A 15,566-nucleotide genomic window follows, 5' to 3' on the forward strand; every position below is an offset into this window, starting at 1 on the left:
CCAACTCTCTGCCCTTCTGTGACACAGCTCTGGGCTGTTGTCTGCTTTCTCCCTTCTCCTGACTCCTCTGCCCCAGCATCGCTGTGGTCTTGTCCCCAAATCCTGAGGATGCTATGGATTTGAGTCCTGCCCAATTGCCAAGGAATCCAGGTGTGCTTGCTAGTCCAGACTCAGCTCTGTGGCTGTGGGTCAGCAGCTTTCCCCTGGGACCTCTGTCCCAGGAAGCCTGTGTTGCCTCTGTCTGCAGTGTCCATCTCTGAGCTACAGCCAGGAGTTTCTGCTGGCTGGGTGGGTGGAAGCATTTGGGCTGGGCTGCTCCAAGGTGCAAGGATGGGGTCGGCGCCTCTGGGTCAGGCTGGGACTCCGCGGCGGCAGGACCCACACCCACAGGTGACAGAGTGGCTGCTTGCCCACACACGGATGTGGCCTTGGCAGCATTGCCCAGGTGGGGCCATGCAGCTGCACCATGGGGCCGAGGGGTTGGTGGAGGAAGTGTGGGGAGGAAACCAGGACCTGGTGACCACAGACAGCATGGGGAGCGGGGCCCATGGAGCGAGCTGCCATGGGCTCGTCCCATCTGCACCCCCTGGAGCCCCAGAGGTTCCGCTTCACTGGTGGTGCAACCTCGTTGTTTCCCAGGGCACAGCCCCAGCAGCCCTGCACAGCCAGTGCCATGTCACATTGCTGCCACAGCTCGCAAGCTGCCTCCAGCATCAGTGCTGCCTCCAGCGTCAGTGCTGCCAGGCTCTGGGAACTGCTGCCTGCATGCCTTCCCACTGCTCACACTTTGTCTCATCACTGAGTTCAGGCTCTGCAGATCTGCAGGGCAGGCTCGTGTTGATAGTGTCTGTCAAACATCTTGCAAACCACCACAGCCAAGGAGTGCACTGGGCTGGCATGGGAACACACGGTGTGTGCCCGGGGCTCGCTCCCAGGGTGGGCTGAGCAGGGTCAGGTGGCTTGGGGACTGCAGACCACCTCTGTCTTGGTGCAATATGTCTTGGGTGCCGTCTAAAACTGGGTATGTTTCACAGAAGGCATAGAGATAGGGGAAAGGGATGGACACCTACCAGCTTTCATTCTTCTCCTTCTGGATTCACATCTCACCATCGCACTTTCTGTCTTAATTTTCTCCTTCAGATAGTCTTCTCAATACACCCTGGAGAATCATTCCTAGTCTCAGCTCCCGTGACTCTTGCTGTAAAAGCGGTACAATCCATCCTGCCATGAACTGGGTCTGCTACACCTCAGAAGAAGTCACAAGCAGGCAGTGTGCTTTTAGCTTCTGTGGTGGAAGGGGACAGGCTGGGGCAGAGGACCTGAGTGACCACTCAGTTGCAGTTGTAATTTGCGGTCTTTAATGAGCCATGGTGATGGGAGGAGAGCTGCAGAAAGCAAGAGAGATGCTAGCTCCACAATCCAAGCAGGGAAACAACAGGGAAAGGTGATGTCATTCAATGTGTCATATCATTTTATGACATCACGAAGCAAACAGAAATGTGGGTCTTTGGCAGAGTGCAGGAACATTTCTATAGTTCTCTGGGGAGAATTCTGGAGATATTTTCATTTCCTTCATGGCAAAACAAACCTGAAATCTGCTTCGCTCCAAAGAAGATGCAACTTTTATTTTCTTTCTCTTCATTAATACTGCCAAAAACAAGAAAGACATAGCTGCAGCAGTAACACAGCAACCATGAAAGTGCCTGTCTTTTTCATTGCAACCCTTGTCAGAGGAATGGATTCATGCAATGCCATTTTCTGTTCCCATTACAACCTTTGTTAGAAGACTGTCTTTAATCACTCATGCATCCTGCTAAGAGATAGTGGTGTGGCTAAGGACTCCTATTTGTTGTGGACTGTAACTTGACCTGCCACTGACCACGTTCAGTTGCCTCACTGCAAGGAGCCAGACAGAGCTGATGAGTGGAGATGGTGTTAAACATGTGGCACTGTGTGGATTTGAGCCTAACTCAGGGCTGTTCCCAACCCTGGAAGACAGGATCTTTTGTTCTTTCCCCAGTGAGGCTTATCTTTACAGGATTTGATTGTACTGGAACAACTGTGGGGGCACAGTGCTGCCCTTAATCACTGCAGTGCCAAGATGGGGTTGTCTTTCAGCAGTGGATTCCCAGCTGTGCCAGCAGCACCCGTGTCTGGGAAATGTGGTGGAGCACTGTAAAACTGTGACCACTGGGAGAACATTAGCAGGGAATAAGCTGTTCATCATCTGTTCCATAAATAACTTGTGGAATGCTGAGATGCTAACGCTACATGGTATCAAGCTGTGGTATCCCTTACAGAGAGACAAAAAGGCTCCTCAAAGCTGACAGCTAGAAGAGAAGAATGAGTGCTCTGGTTTCCCTGCTGGGCTCACATTTAGAAAGCTCATGATTAATTGGGAATTCAACTACAGTTTCTTCCTCTCATACCAGTCAAGTCCCTTAGTGGTCCCTTGGCTTTCCTGGCTGCTCTTCTGGTTCCCTGCTGGCACAAACCAGAAATTAAACAGTGCAGTGCTCAGCTCCTCAAGGGCTAACATAACCAGTAAAATGGGCAAAACTCTTCTTTCTTGTTGCCTGTGTTGAGGAGGATATCTTTTTAGTCCTGTGTCACTGTAGTAATAGCTGTGATAGAGACACTTAACCATAGGGACAGGTAGAAGATGGCGGTGGAGGTCATCAGGCTGGAGAAGCCAAAGGAAAAAGCAGGGGCCCAGACTTGCCTGGAGAGAGAGTGTCCACTTTCCAAACAAGGTTAGCTCATGTCCTCATCTCCCATGCAGGACATGAATCACACACATGGACTGCAAAACGATGTGATCCATAGAAAAAAAGGTTTGCTTAGCTCTGGATTGCCCTTGGGCATTTAACTGGAATTCAGCCCTTGCCAGTGGGAAGAAAATAAGCCCTGCAAGCACACACTGAGGCATGAGACCTTGGCTGGGGATGAGGGATATGTCAGGGGACATAGATGAGAGCTTCAGCTCCTGGAGTGGCAGCTGGAGGATGGGTAGGTCAAAAGAGCCTGACTGGAGCCCTGCAAGGCCTCATCCATTGGACCAAGGGGCACCTTGTCAGGCAGAGCACCTCATGGTCTGGAAAATGGGTGCTCTGGAGACCTTCTGGTGAATCTCTGGAGAAGAGCTTCTCCCCCCACCTCTCCCAAGGGCTTTCTCAGCTTCGGCGCCCTTCCCAAGGATAGCCATACTAGGTGGGTGCAGGCAGCATTGCAGGAAAGGACAGGCAGCAGCCACAATGGTCAGTACTGTGGGAAAGCTGGCAGCACTGCTCAGCCAGACCCTGCCTCCTCTCAGCACCACTCTTTCCTCTGTCATGCTGTTGGCATAGCTGGTCATAGGTAATGCAAGCCCCTAGGCTCAGCCACTGTTTGAGGCCACCATACTCCTTCAGCCATGAGCAAGGTCTCAAACTCCTTTTCAGCTACCAAAGAAGGGTTGTTAATAGACATGGATGCACATGCCTCCACCAACTTGCAATAGGAGGGCAGCAGTGTTTACAAATCCTTTAATTCCTGCAGAATTTAAAAATGCTTTATTTGCAAGCCTTTGGGGAGATCCAGTGATGATCACAAGTCCCTGGTGCTCTGCTGCTGTACATTCAAACTCCATCGCTCTCAGGGACAGCCCCTTGGCAATCTGGAAGAGAGAAGAGAAGGCAAGAACTGATGGGAACAGCCCCATGGGCTCTCCTCTAGGAGATCACAGCTGTTGCAGGGCTGAACTGTTAAAATGAAATGTCAAAATCTTCCCCTTTGGAGGGGAACAGAATGTGCCATTGCTCAAAGGGCTCGATTCTTCTCATGCTGCTACTTTGTCCAGCTAGCTGAACTGCTGCAGCCCTCAGGGGGAACGGGGAAGAAAGATACCTAGATACCTGCCATTTCTACCCAGCAACTCCCCTGACCCTCTTACAGACTCCAGGCCCTGCTGCATTCCTGAAGATAGAATTGGATGCTTACAGTAACAGAGCTCCCAGGTACCCTGTGGGAAGCCAAACAAACCTTGGAGGAGACAAGACTGTAACACCAGGGCTGGCAGACTACAGTGCAGGAAGAGCAAGGCAGCCTGCCCTCTGCTCCTTTGTTTCTCCTCCAAAGTCATCCCTTAATCATCTCCCCCTTCTGCTGGGGCTTCTGAGAACTGAAAAGTGTCTTACTGGAGTGACAAGCTGCAGGACAGCAGTCCCGCTCCTTTCCATGGTCCCAAACCCAAGCAGAGGAAAAGGAAGGAACACATCTTTTCCTTTCCACTGTCTCACAGCCATTAAATGTGTTAGGGTCTCATATGTTGCAAGCTCTTCAGGAGGACACACCTCAAAAGAGACAAGTAGACACAGGTCCCTGCCTTCGTAATGCTAGGAAGATGAACTTGCAGGGGAATCTAGCAAAGTCTGGCTGGAGCTAGGTGTCCTCCGCAGCTGGAGGGAATTCCAGCTCAGCTCCAGCTGAGCTTTTCACACTACCTGTAATGAGCCTTTCAGTCTATTTGCTGTTGAGAACAAGATTTTACTGTCCTTAAAAAAACCCAAACAAACAAAAATAAAAACTTAAAGGAAGTCTTTTACCTCTTCCTAATCTGTTTTTCTCTTTTCTTCACATTCTTCCCCAAAAAGAGAAAGAAATGTCAATGAATAACAGCATCAGGACATCTTGAATGCTCTGCAAGTGTGCCATGGGAATAGGTGTAGTGAACTGGAAGCTGCAAGGCACACAAACAGCAGTCTACAATGAGGAATGGCCAGTGCACATCAGCACCCTTTTTCTGGCAGATGGCCATCGCTGAACACAAGTCTGCTCGGTCAGGACACTGAGGCTCCACTGCCCCTACACCCAGCCCTGACTTGACAGAGAGACAGGGAGAGATGCAGAGTGACTATCCAGAAATGGCATTTGGCTCAGGGGGACATGCAGAGCAACAGGCACCCAGACAAACTGAAAACAGGTGGGTACCTCTTTGTCCTTTTCCCCTTCCAGATGATGCTGGTCCAAGCCCCGGCACCTGAGGCCATGTTTGGAGTCCGCCATTCACTGAACAAAACTCCCCTGATACTGGATGTCTGATACACATTTCATAAAACAATGTACCCCCCTGAGACTTTTTTTTCTTGAGACACGGAGAAGAGGTTTGTGTGAGTGAAGAAAAGCTGCTTTATCTGTTCAATCTTTATGCCTCAACAAAAACACTGCTAGATTCAGACTGGAGGACACTGAAATCAAAAGGGGAAGTGATGCAGGGGGCTCTAACCACACATTTTCACCTAATTGCCTTTAAAAAAAATGAGCTTAGTATCCCAATTGTTCACTTTGCCCTGGAATAGTCTCACTCCTCATCTGAAACCGTACCTGGCCGAGGATAGATAGAATCCACACAGAGAACAATCAGAGCTAAATGCTGCACCATGAAAGCAGCTGGATCCTTCCCTCCATGCTCTCAGCAGAGAACAGAGCATCCTGGGGACAGTTTAGAAAAAATAATCATTAACTTGTATTTGAAAAGGGGATAAATAATAATGATGTAGAAAAGATTTTTCTTGGGTGGTAAGGGATATTCTGATCGGTAAGCTTGCAATGATGTGGCTTTAATACACAATTACATAGTTATGATGTTGGAGAGTAACACTACTATTTTGGTCGCTTATCCTTCATAGATGTAGGAGGTTCTTTGGCCAGAGACAGGTTTCAAGTGTCAGACCGGGGTCAATCGGCATGTTGCCCAAAGCACTTGTGTACTCAACCAGCTTGTAAAAGGCAGCATGTTTCCATTCGTTAGACCTTTCTCTTAGGATACATGCTGGGAGACACAGACACATGTCTGCAGGGAAAATCAGTGACATGCACATCGAAGCCTTTGTTCCAGCTCCATGCTAACATCTGCCATTGGCAAACCCTGCACAAACACTGCACAGGCACAATCCAGAAGCACAGGCAGCAGAGGCCTGAGACAAGAGTGCAGTGAAATACCCAGAACAAGAGGAGGGTGTGCAGTGCCCGCAAGCTTCTGCTGTTGGCCAGAGGGCAGCAAGTGCCAATGCTGCTTCCAGCCATGCAGCTGCTCCCAGGTGGCTGTTGGACAGGTCAGCTCTCACAGACCAAGCGAAGAACCTTTTATGGCTCCAGTTCATTTATGCCAGCATCCGGGTGCAAACTCAAAACATTTGACAACATCCTCTGCCTCAGGCACCCCTGGCATAGAGGCACTTCACCTGAGGTTCAAGGGCCTTTGCCTTCCATGTTTCAGTTTTAAACTCCTGAGCTTAATAGGAAATATTTAAATATTTATATATAAAATGTTTAAGATCCAGAGGAATTCAGATGATGAGGGAGAAAGAAGAATAACAAAGTGGGAAAAGGATTCCCAGAAGTTTCCTTTGCAAAGAAAGGGCAAAGGCCAATCAAGCCTGGATGAATGGGGGGACTGTTAAGAGCCCAGACCAACACATACAGATGCTGAAGGCTGTTTCCCCTCTCTGCGGTAGCTAAGCTGCATGGAAAAGCCTCTTTCTAAACAGCCAATGAAAGAAGGGCACAAGGAGTGACTGTCCTGAGCAAAGCACTCTCTGCTCCACTCCCCGTCACTGTCCCAGCCCCCAGCCCAGGCTGCTCTGCTCAGCTGCACACTTGCTTGTGAGGTGAAGGGGAAATCCAAGTGGTAACCACTCAGCAGTGGTAATTTCTGACCAGGGGACTGTCTGGCATGGAGGGCAAGAAGGGGTTCAGCAGGAATGCCAGAGCCCTGTGCTGATGCCCACTGGATCAGTGCTGGTGCCAGTGTATATAAGGAATCGGCCCATGGCAGGTCTTCACAGACTCCTTGCAGAACCACATATGGCAGTAGGACTCAATGACAAACAGTGGCAATGCTGCATTGATGGGATGTGAAAGAGTAACAAGGAGCTTTCTTTGGAGCTGTAAATATATTGGCCTTTTTACTCCCTTTTTTGCGTGGAGGGTTTTGGGGTTTTTTTTGTAATTTCTTTTCTGCCATTTCCTTGTGAACCTGTGAGCCCCAAATGAAGTCCCTGGGGAACAGTAAAAGTTTTGCTGCAAAAAGAGTTTTGTGTCTGTGTACTCCCCTCCAAGGTCTGTCCTTGTCCCAGGGCCTCAGTGCTGCGTTTCACATGGGTCTGTGACCGTGACTTCTCCATCCTGGCTCCTCCACCAAAGGGCTGCTTCCTCCAGGGAAGAGGACAGGGGAGTCATCCCTCACCATTGCCTGCCCCTGCTGGTGGTTACTTGCCCTTGGGACAGCTTGGAACTTTTGGGGGCTCTTCAGCTCTGATTTTGGGCTCAGCGGTGCTTTTGCACCTCTTTGGTGCCTTTTCCTGGTGCCATCTGAAGTCCCTCCCCCTTCCATACAGTCATGAAGCAGTTCTGAAGAAATGGCATTTAATGGAAAAAAACCGAGAGTGAAGCCTTCATCAAAGCAACTATATTGACACCCTGGCCTCCCTCTCCAGCCCCCCCCCCCCCCCCCGCCCCCTGCAGCCTGGCCTAATCCCAACTTCACTTGCTGCCTGGATTTGACCGTGAGCTCTGCTGCCTCTTTTCCCCCTGCTTTTCCAGCCTACTGCTGTCTGCCAGCATCCCAGAGGGGTTTCCAAGGGCTTGGCCATGGGGGACAGCAGATCGGCCACGGGCGATGTCATCATCCCAGTGCTGTCATTCCCCGAGGGGATGTATCTGCCCAGCTTGGTGCCACCATTCATGGGATCATCAATGACTGGGGTGAGGTCTCTGCCCAGGGTGGTGCTACCATCCATGGGGTCACTGATGCACAATGGAATGTCACTGCCCAGGCAGACGTCAACATCCATGGGGACTTCTGTGCCTTGGGGGTTGGCACTGCCCCAAGGTGCTCCCATGGAGGTGGCTGTGCTGAAGAGGCTGAACTTTATGATCTATTCCATGACATGGTGGTAGCTGGGGAAGGAGGGTGGCAGCATCCCAGAGGCTGGGACCACCACTCTCCCCTGATGGTTGCAATTCTGGCCAGCTGCTGTCAGCCCTGGGGGGTTCAGGGGGCTGCCAAAGCCAGAGGGCGCCTGCAGCCCCATGGGCCCCACAAGGAAGCACCTGCTGGAAAAGCAGGTTCCTCTCTTTGTATTCAGGGTTTACATCTAAGACTTGAATCTCCAGGTTCTGCAGCAGCTGTACACCCTTGCACAGATCCAATGCAGCCAGAACTGCTTCACTACCTGCCAGGTCATTAACTGCCTGCAAGCAATTTAGTGAGCATGGACAGAAACTCCCAGACTCAGACAGCCATGTGGATACGTACAATCATTTCATCAGACCTCAAAAACTGGAGGATCCCTGTACTTTCACACAAGATTATAAACCTGCTTCTGCCTCTCCTCCTGTCCTGCCAGCACACTCATTTCTGCAGAGGTGCCGTGAGCTGCAGGAGGTGGCACATAGGTTAAGGGCAACGCTGGGTACCAAAGCTACACCACTGCTTGGGCCAGGTGAGTTTTAACCCCAGTTAAATGTTCCAGCTTCCCAGCACCATCCAGCAGTGCAGAACACACTGGATCAAGCCAGAGGCACACAGAGAAGTTCCGAGAAGCTTGTTCTAATGGAAAAAAAAAATATATTTCTTTCAAAGTTAAGTCCACATATTCGTCTTGGATAATTTCCTGTAGTCAAAAAGGTTTTTAAATTCTGGCATTGGATCAGGAATTAGTTCTTTGCTGAGTCATCTCTTGTCTTTTTAGACGCTGTTAGCTGACATATGAAGAGCAAATATTTGCATGTCAAGCAAAACATTACTAAAAAATGCTGTGAAAGAGTAACTTGCTCAGTTCAGAAAGAAGATTGGACAATGCCAAGTACAAACCAAGACCCTACGCACAGGGAAATCTCAACAAGCCAGATGCGATCCCCAGTAAGGACAAACAATGGCTCTTTACATCAGTTTTCTGTGTGTTCAGGTTAGTTCTTCCAGTCAGACACAGAGATCACAAGTGATTTCTTCTTCTTTTGCTGAAGTAGACTTTTAAGTGGTATTTCTAAAAGTGTGCACAAAAACAATGAAAAAAATTTAAAGCACGTACTTTCATCCTCACAAGATGTATATCATTGAAGTGTTTCTCATAATAAAGTATTTTCTCTGCTCTAACGGGTCCCCATTTTCTCTGCTCCAAGGTAAACAAAAAAACCCTTTATGGGTTTTCAGAGCGTCGTGGTTTAGCCGGCAGCTCAACCCCACACAATCGCTCGCTCACTCCCCCACCGGTAGATGGGGGAAAGAATCAGAAGGGTAACGCTCATGGGTAGGGATAAGAACAGTTTAATAATTAAAATTACAAGAAACAACAATACAAATGCACTGTAAAGGAGAACAACGAGAGGCGCAAAGCCCCGGGGGAGGGGGGAAGGGAGGGGAGAGGGGGAACGAACCACCGAAACAAACCGCACGCGCCGCAGCCACTCGCCGCCCGCCGACCCGACGCCACGCCGCCGACCCGCTGCCACTGCCCCCCCCTCCATACACTGGTCATGGTGTCACATGGTATGGAATGAACCTGCCATTGGCCAGTTGGGGTCAGCCGCCCCCGCTACGGCCCTGCCCCTCCCAGCCCCCTCCCCGCCACGCGGCAGAGCGCGGGAAGCTGGAAAGGTAGCTGACCCCCACAGTGAGGAGAATTAACCCCTTCTCAGCGAAAACCAGCACACAGAGGAAACACGTTTTAGTTCAGTGCTCAGAGCTATGGAGAATGGAGAACATTTAGAAAACACTATAAAGGCAAATAAAGCAAAGAGCAAACATTAATGGGAAAGCCTGAGAGCAGAATGAGAATCACCACACAAGTAAAATTGTCCCAAGCACTTATGGCTCCATCAGGAACCACACGTCCTGAGGCTGACAATGGCTGTTGGATGAGTTCCTCTCGCCCAGATTAAAACACCTCTCATCATTACACTGTGGTCAGACAAAGGAAGGAAAGGCAATACACCCTGACATCTAAAGGCATGCTACTCCATTCAGAGGTAATTTTTCATTTCTTTAGGTCAACTGCCTGGCCAGTGACAACACCTGCTTATACTGACTTCATCCATCCTTACCCACAAAAAGTTGTGACATGCTGAGTAACTGTGGAGAGACAGGTGGACTTTGACACACACCCCGCTACCATGGGGCTGTTTTTTTAAACTGTTTACATTTATCATATTGTCACTTTGAAGCTGCCCAAGGGTCAGCATGTGCTTGCTACTGGAGGTTCTTGCTCTGTGTAGGCACTAAAGAAGACATTTCTAGTGATATATTATTTTTAAAAGATGAAGAACACCAGAACATTTATGACCTGCTGAGAATCACCCCCCAGGCATATCAGGAACAAGGGCAAGGTTTGCATATTGAAGATGCAATTTTTTTACATGATGGTTAAACATTCACCACTACCAGACATTTCTCTAGGCTGAAGGCTGACAGCAGTGTACAAGGACGGTCTTTTCTGGACACTTCTGTGAAGAAATCCTAGAGAATTCCTTTAAGGACAGAAATCCAAAGAGCTACAATAAGATTTTTAAATTAAGCACAGGAAATCAAAAGCAAAGAAAGAGTGAATGACACCTGAGGCACTAATGAGGAACAAAAAGTCTCCTGTTAAGTTCACTACGCTTCACAAAACAGACCAGTGGCTTAAAGAGGTTCCTGCAAAGAAACCATGGATGGAAGATAACCCTGATAACTGCAGCACAAATTACCAATATGGAAACATGGAAACAGCAGCAGTGACCCTTCTCCTGCTCCTCCTATGAACTCTTTGCCAGCCATGTGAAGAAGCAAACAAAAGATTGATCAAATCAGATCTGAGAAGTTGGCCTCCAAAAACTCAAAATTATCAAGAACTCTTTTTGAAATACAGATTCACATCTACTATTGAGAATGATGAACCTCATCCTAAGCACATATAATGCCTTGAGACAGGAGCTGAGGACTCTATGAGTACACCACAATGAGCAGACACATTCAAAACCGAAACATTAAGTACATGCAGGCAATTTTCTACCCTTTTTTCAGTGATGTTTCAAGTGACATAACACACAGTCCAGGACTTTAGAAAATGTCACTAAACTCAATGATGGCAGCCTCTTGGCAGGTTTCTTACACATGGGCCACAAGTCTTACTATGGGCCACAAGTCCTCCCACACCCCAGAAGTGCCCATCAGTCATCTGGCAGCTGTTCTCCATGGATGGCAAGTCCTCCATACCTACCTACCTACCAACTAATTGGAAATGAGTCAAACTGCACCAGAAGTGACACTGTCTGAAGTGATTGAACATATTGAACCACAAATGGTGGTTATAAGACAGAAAACACAGCACAACACCAACCATCAGAACAGGGGGAAAAAAAAACCCAAACCTAAAAGAAACATACATAAACCAAAGGCCCCTACACAACCCTGAAAACACAAACAAGCTACAGAAGGACTCTCAAAAAAAAAAAAAGACGACCACCCAGAACACAAGAAAAGGCAAAAATAACACAACTCCAAGAACCTAGGGCCAACAAAGCCTGTCCATAACAGTAACATGCTTTAATCATAACTTGCTTAAACTCTGGCATCCCATAATCAAACTCAGGCATCCTGTAATCCTGCCACCCCGTGGCCCTGGCACACCGTAACCCTAGCACAACATAACCCCAGCACATTGTAGCCCTAAGATATGAAAACATTGAACACAAAGTCCCTGGAAATCTCCGCCAGAGCTTTCAGGTGGTCCCAGATCTCAACCATCACAACTTCGAAGTGGGAGTGGGACACAGCCACCAGGACATCACCAGCATCCAGCTTCATGTCATCCGTCACACCCTGAAAAAGCATCTGGGTTCAACACTCCTGAGGAGAAAGGCTGAAGCACTTGGAGCCTTGCAACCAACCAGGCATGACCATGGGGCTTCAGTTCATCATTTCTGTGCCAGAGCCACCAGACAGATGAACCCATCCTCCCTGTGAGACCCCTTGAGGCAGCTGTACCCAGCACTGGGTGGCTGGCTACAGCCTTTGCTCTATGGGGAGGCACTTCCTGGGAGCAGGCTCTCGCACAGATGCACTGGGAAACCCTATTCAGACCTGGATGCCTGAGAAACATCTCTGCATTCCTCCATATCTCACTGAAACCAGGGGTAGAGGAAGGCTGCTTTGGTGGGTTCCAAGAGAACCAGCTCACCAGGCACCTTTGATGTCAGGTGGGACTCAGCACTGTTCTGCAGTTGGCTATCACCTCCCTGCAGGATGCTTTCCTGCACACAGTATGTGTCCACTGGGTCTCCCTGGGGACAAAAATCAAAAAGGAGCAATTTAGTTTGGTTTGTCCCCCTTCCCAGGGTGCCATGAGAGAGACCTGCCACGCCCAAGTCATCTGTGTGACCTGGACACCATGTATGAGCTGCAGACATGGGTCACAACAGCTGTGGGGAGTGGGAAAGGCATTCTGTGGTGCTCCTGGCTCAGGCAGAAAGCAGAGCTGGAGAGAACAGGGAGGGAAGCCCAGGGCAGCCAGCAGTGGGGTCCAGCAGGGTGCAGTGCCCACAGAAATGCCCAGCACCTTAAGCTTTGGCCCTGGGACTGTAGCATGGGGCCAGCACTGACTGGGGTTTCACTGGGAGTAAACCAGGCAGGGGTGACCCCAGCACTCTAAACATGTTCCCAGCCCTGGGATCTGACAACCTGTCCCTCTACCCATCCCCACCACAGGATCCAAAACCAGCTCCACTGTTATTTTTGTGGTGCATGAGCAGCGGGCAGTAAGCTAGCCAAAATGAACCAGAAGAGCCCTGACAAGTGGTCATGCTCAGTGCTGCAGAGAAAGGTGAAAAAACCCCAGAGACCAGTGCCAATCTGCCCCAGGGGAAAATTCCTTCCTGATACCTTCTAGCACACACATGGTAATTAGTTTAGAAAACTAGTGCAATGAGTGCAGAAAGCTGCCAGACTATGTATGTTCAGTTAGAGTTTCACCATTTTGATGCAAACTGAGTGTGATAAAACAGGGCCTTGCATGTGTCCAAACATGGATCTGATTGATAGATCAGCAGGCAGAGCAAGGCTAGAGACAAATTCCCTTGCCATGAGTGCCCTCAGTTTTTAAGGAGCAAACATTTCAAACAACATAAGATTTATGAGCCAAAACTTATGCTTTGAACTGTGCTTGAAAACAAACTGGTAGGCAGTGCATTTTAAGACCATGCTTTCCCCTCTGCAAAGGGCCACCTGAGGCACATGAATGCTGACATAACACATGCTGAAACAATTAGCTATAGCTCTACTAATGGCATCCCCATACTCAGGGGGAACACAGTACAGGAATGCAATCCTGTAAATTGGGGCCCACCATTTGAGAAGGATGCAAAGGTCCCCAAATGCTTCCAGAGGAGGGCAGCAAAGCTGGTGACAGGGCTGGAAGATATGTCCTGAGGAGGGGAAGTGGAGAGGGAGGTGCTGGGCTCTTCTCTCTGGGATCCAGGAACAGGACATGTGCAAATAGTTCAAAACTGCAACACGGGAGGGTCAGACTTGATATGAGGAAGCATTTCTTTACCAAGAGGGTGGCCAAACCCTGGACCAGGCTTCTGGGAGAGGTGGTGGCTGCCCAAGCCTGTCACTCTTTAAGAGATGTTTGGACAATGCCCTCAATAATAATATTTAACTTTTGGTCAACCTTGAAGTTTGGGTTCTGGGTTTTTTCTTTTCTTAACTTTTTTCTCCTTCTCTTGAGCAGAATAATTCCATGTGGCCCCCAAGAGCTGTGGGTGGTGGTGGTGCAGCTGCTCCAGAGGACAAGAGGTTTGGGTTCAGGATGATTCCTGGGGCAGGTCAGCGTGCGAGGCAAGCCACTGAGCAGCAGTAGGAATGGGACTTCAGATGGGAAACGGTCAAAAAGAGAAATAGTTTCCAAGCACATTCTGGCTTGTGCAGTGATTGTTTTATTTTATTTTTCCTGGTCTTGCAGCTACCCCAAGTGCAGCTAGACAAGGGGAGGAGGGTCCCTGCCTGGCTTGCTTCTCCCTCCCTTAGCATTATTGGGGTGATTTGGGGTTATTTTGTTGTGGCAGTGAGGCTCTGGAGCTGAGTGCAGTGGGACCTGAAGAATGGCATGATTGTCTTAAGGAGCCCTAAAACACCAAGCCCTGTCCCCTCTGGAGGGGACTCTGATCATGTCCAAGACAAAGGCACTGCAGTCCCTGTTTGTGTGTCTGTCCTCCCTCACTGGCCTCCAGGTCTGTCATGGTCCCAGGGGCTCAGTTCTGCTTTCTGCATGAGGCTGTGTCCATGAGGCCTGCAGGGACCTGTCCTGGCTCCCCTGCCAAAGGGCTGCTTGCCCCAGCGAAGGGGACAGGGCAGTCACCCCACACCAGTGCCTGCCCTGCTGGTGGTGACTCAGCCCTGGAGTCTCTCAGTGTCTCAGTCTTTTGCGACTGTGGCAAAATAACAAGAAGACTGACAAAGAACAGTGCCTAAGACTGTACAGACTGATGTGCGTGTGGGAGAGCTGGAGCTGAATGCATGCGTGTAGCATTATTTCCATTTTGCAGCATTAATCTATACCTCTAAGACTGGAAATCCACGAATAGGCATGCAGTTGTCCATGTTCCAGAAATGCCTCTAATTTGGCTGTTGCAAACCCTCCTGAAACATTCATCACTTACTGCCAATTACATGCTGCTTCTGTGAAAACTGTATTAGTTTCCAATGCAAAATTAACGAAATGCAGGGAAAATGGTAAACAACTCCTGAAGTGCTGCTTCTTTGTGTCTTGAAGATGAGTAATATTGCAACATGATGTTGAGGCTAAGGCACTTCCCTTCTATCTTCCCAAAGTGGCAACTACTCTTTACAAGATAGGATTGACATATACACACATTTTAAAGTTAAAATAAATACTTCAAATTTTTAAAATTAAAGCTTTGTTCACATCATGACAGTTATCTAGATATAGATCACAGTATAAGATTTAAAAATATGAAGCAAATACTTTTTTTTTAAAGGACTTGACAAGAATATACATACACCTTAATAAGCTTGGCCGGAGAAATAGATGCCAAAGAGTCATCAATCTGGTCACAAAAAATTAAATACATAGTCAAGTTCTACAATCCAAACATAGCAATAGTTAACTTCTACTGTATTCTGAAAGTCTGCACGATATGCTCTAAGTGTGACTGCAAGAGGCATTTCCAGCCTAGTGTCATTTGCATTTGTTCAAAACAAAGTTCAAACCTATGACAGCTTAAGAATGCCTATGTGGTTAATGAGAAGAAACTAAAAGAACCACACCTGCTTGAGTTAAACTTGTTGCTCCAGAATATCTCAGAGAAGGACCCTTGTCAAATGCTCACAACTGCTTAAAAGTCAAAAGGATAAGGAAGCTGCCAATTTTCAGCTAAAACAGATTAAAAAATACTTAAGTTCCTTTGAGAAGGAAGCATCACTACGGGAAACTTAGTTTCAGTGTAGTCTGTAAATTAATCAGTTTATGTCTTATCATTTATAAAGGCACTTGGTTATGTTTTTATGAGCACAGTAGTTGCCTATCAAA

General features: G+C 48.4%; 1 long non-coding RNA gene across 1 annotated transcript; it reads right to left on the bottom strand.

Annotated features, from left to right (window-relative positions):
* Nucleotides 1–3,534: 3,534 nt before the first annotated feature.
* On the bottom strand, nt 3,535–4,712 carry LOC135314190 (uncharacterized). Its single transcript, XR_010373639.1, has 2 exons — nt 4,584–4,712; nt 3,535–3,655 (listed from the first exon to the last, which is right to left on the bottom strand). It is a non-coding gene; the product is annotated as an uncharacterized LOC135314190 (long non-coding RNA).
* Between the last annotated feature and the right edge of the window lie 10,854 nt (nt 4,713–15,566).

The sequence above is a fragment of the Phalacrocorax carbo genome, chromosome 7, assembly GCF_963921805.1.
Source record: "Phalacrocorax carbo chromosome 7, bPhaCar2.1, whole genome shotgun sequence".
NCBI lineage: Eukaryota > Metazoa > Chordata > Aves > Suliformes > Phalacrocoracidae > Phalacrocorax > Phalacrocorax carbo.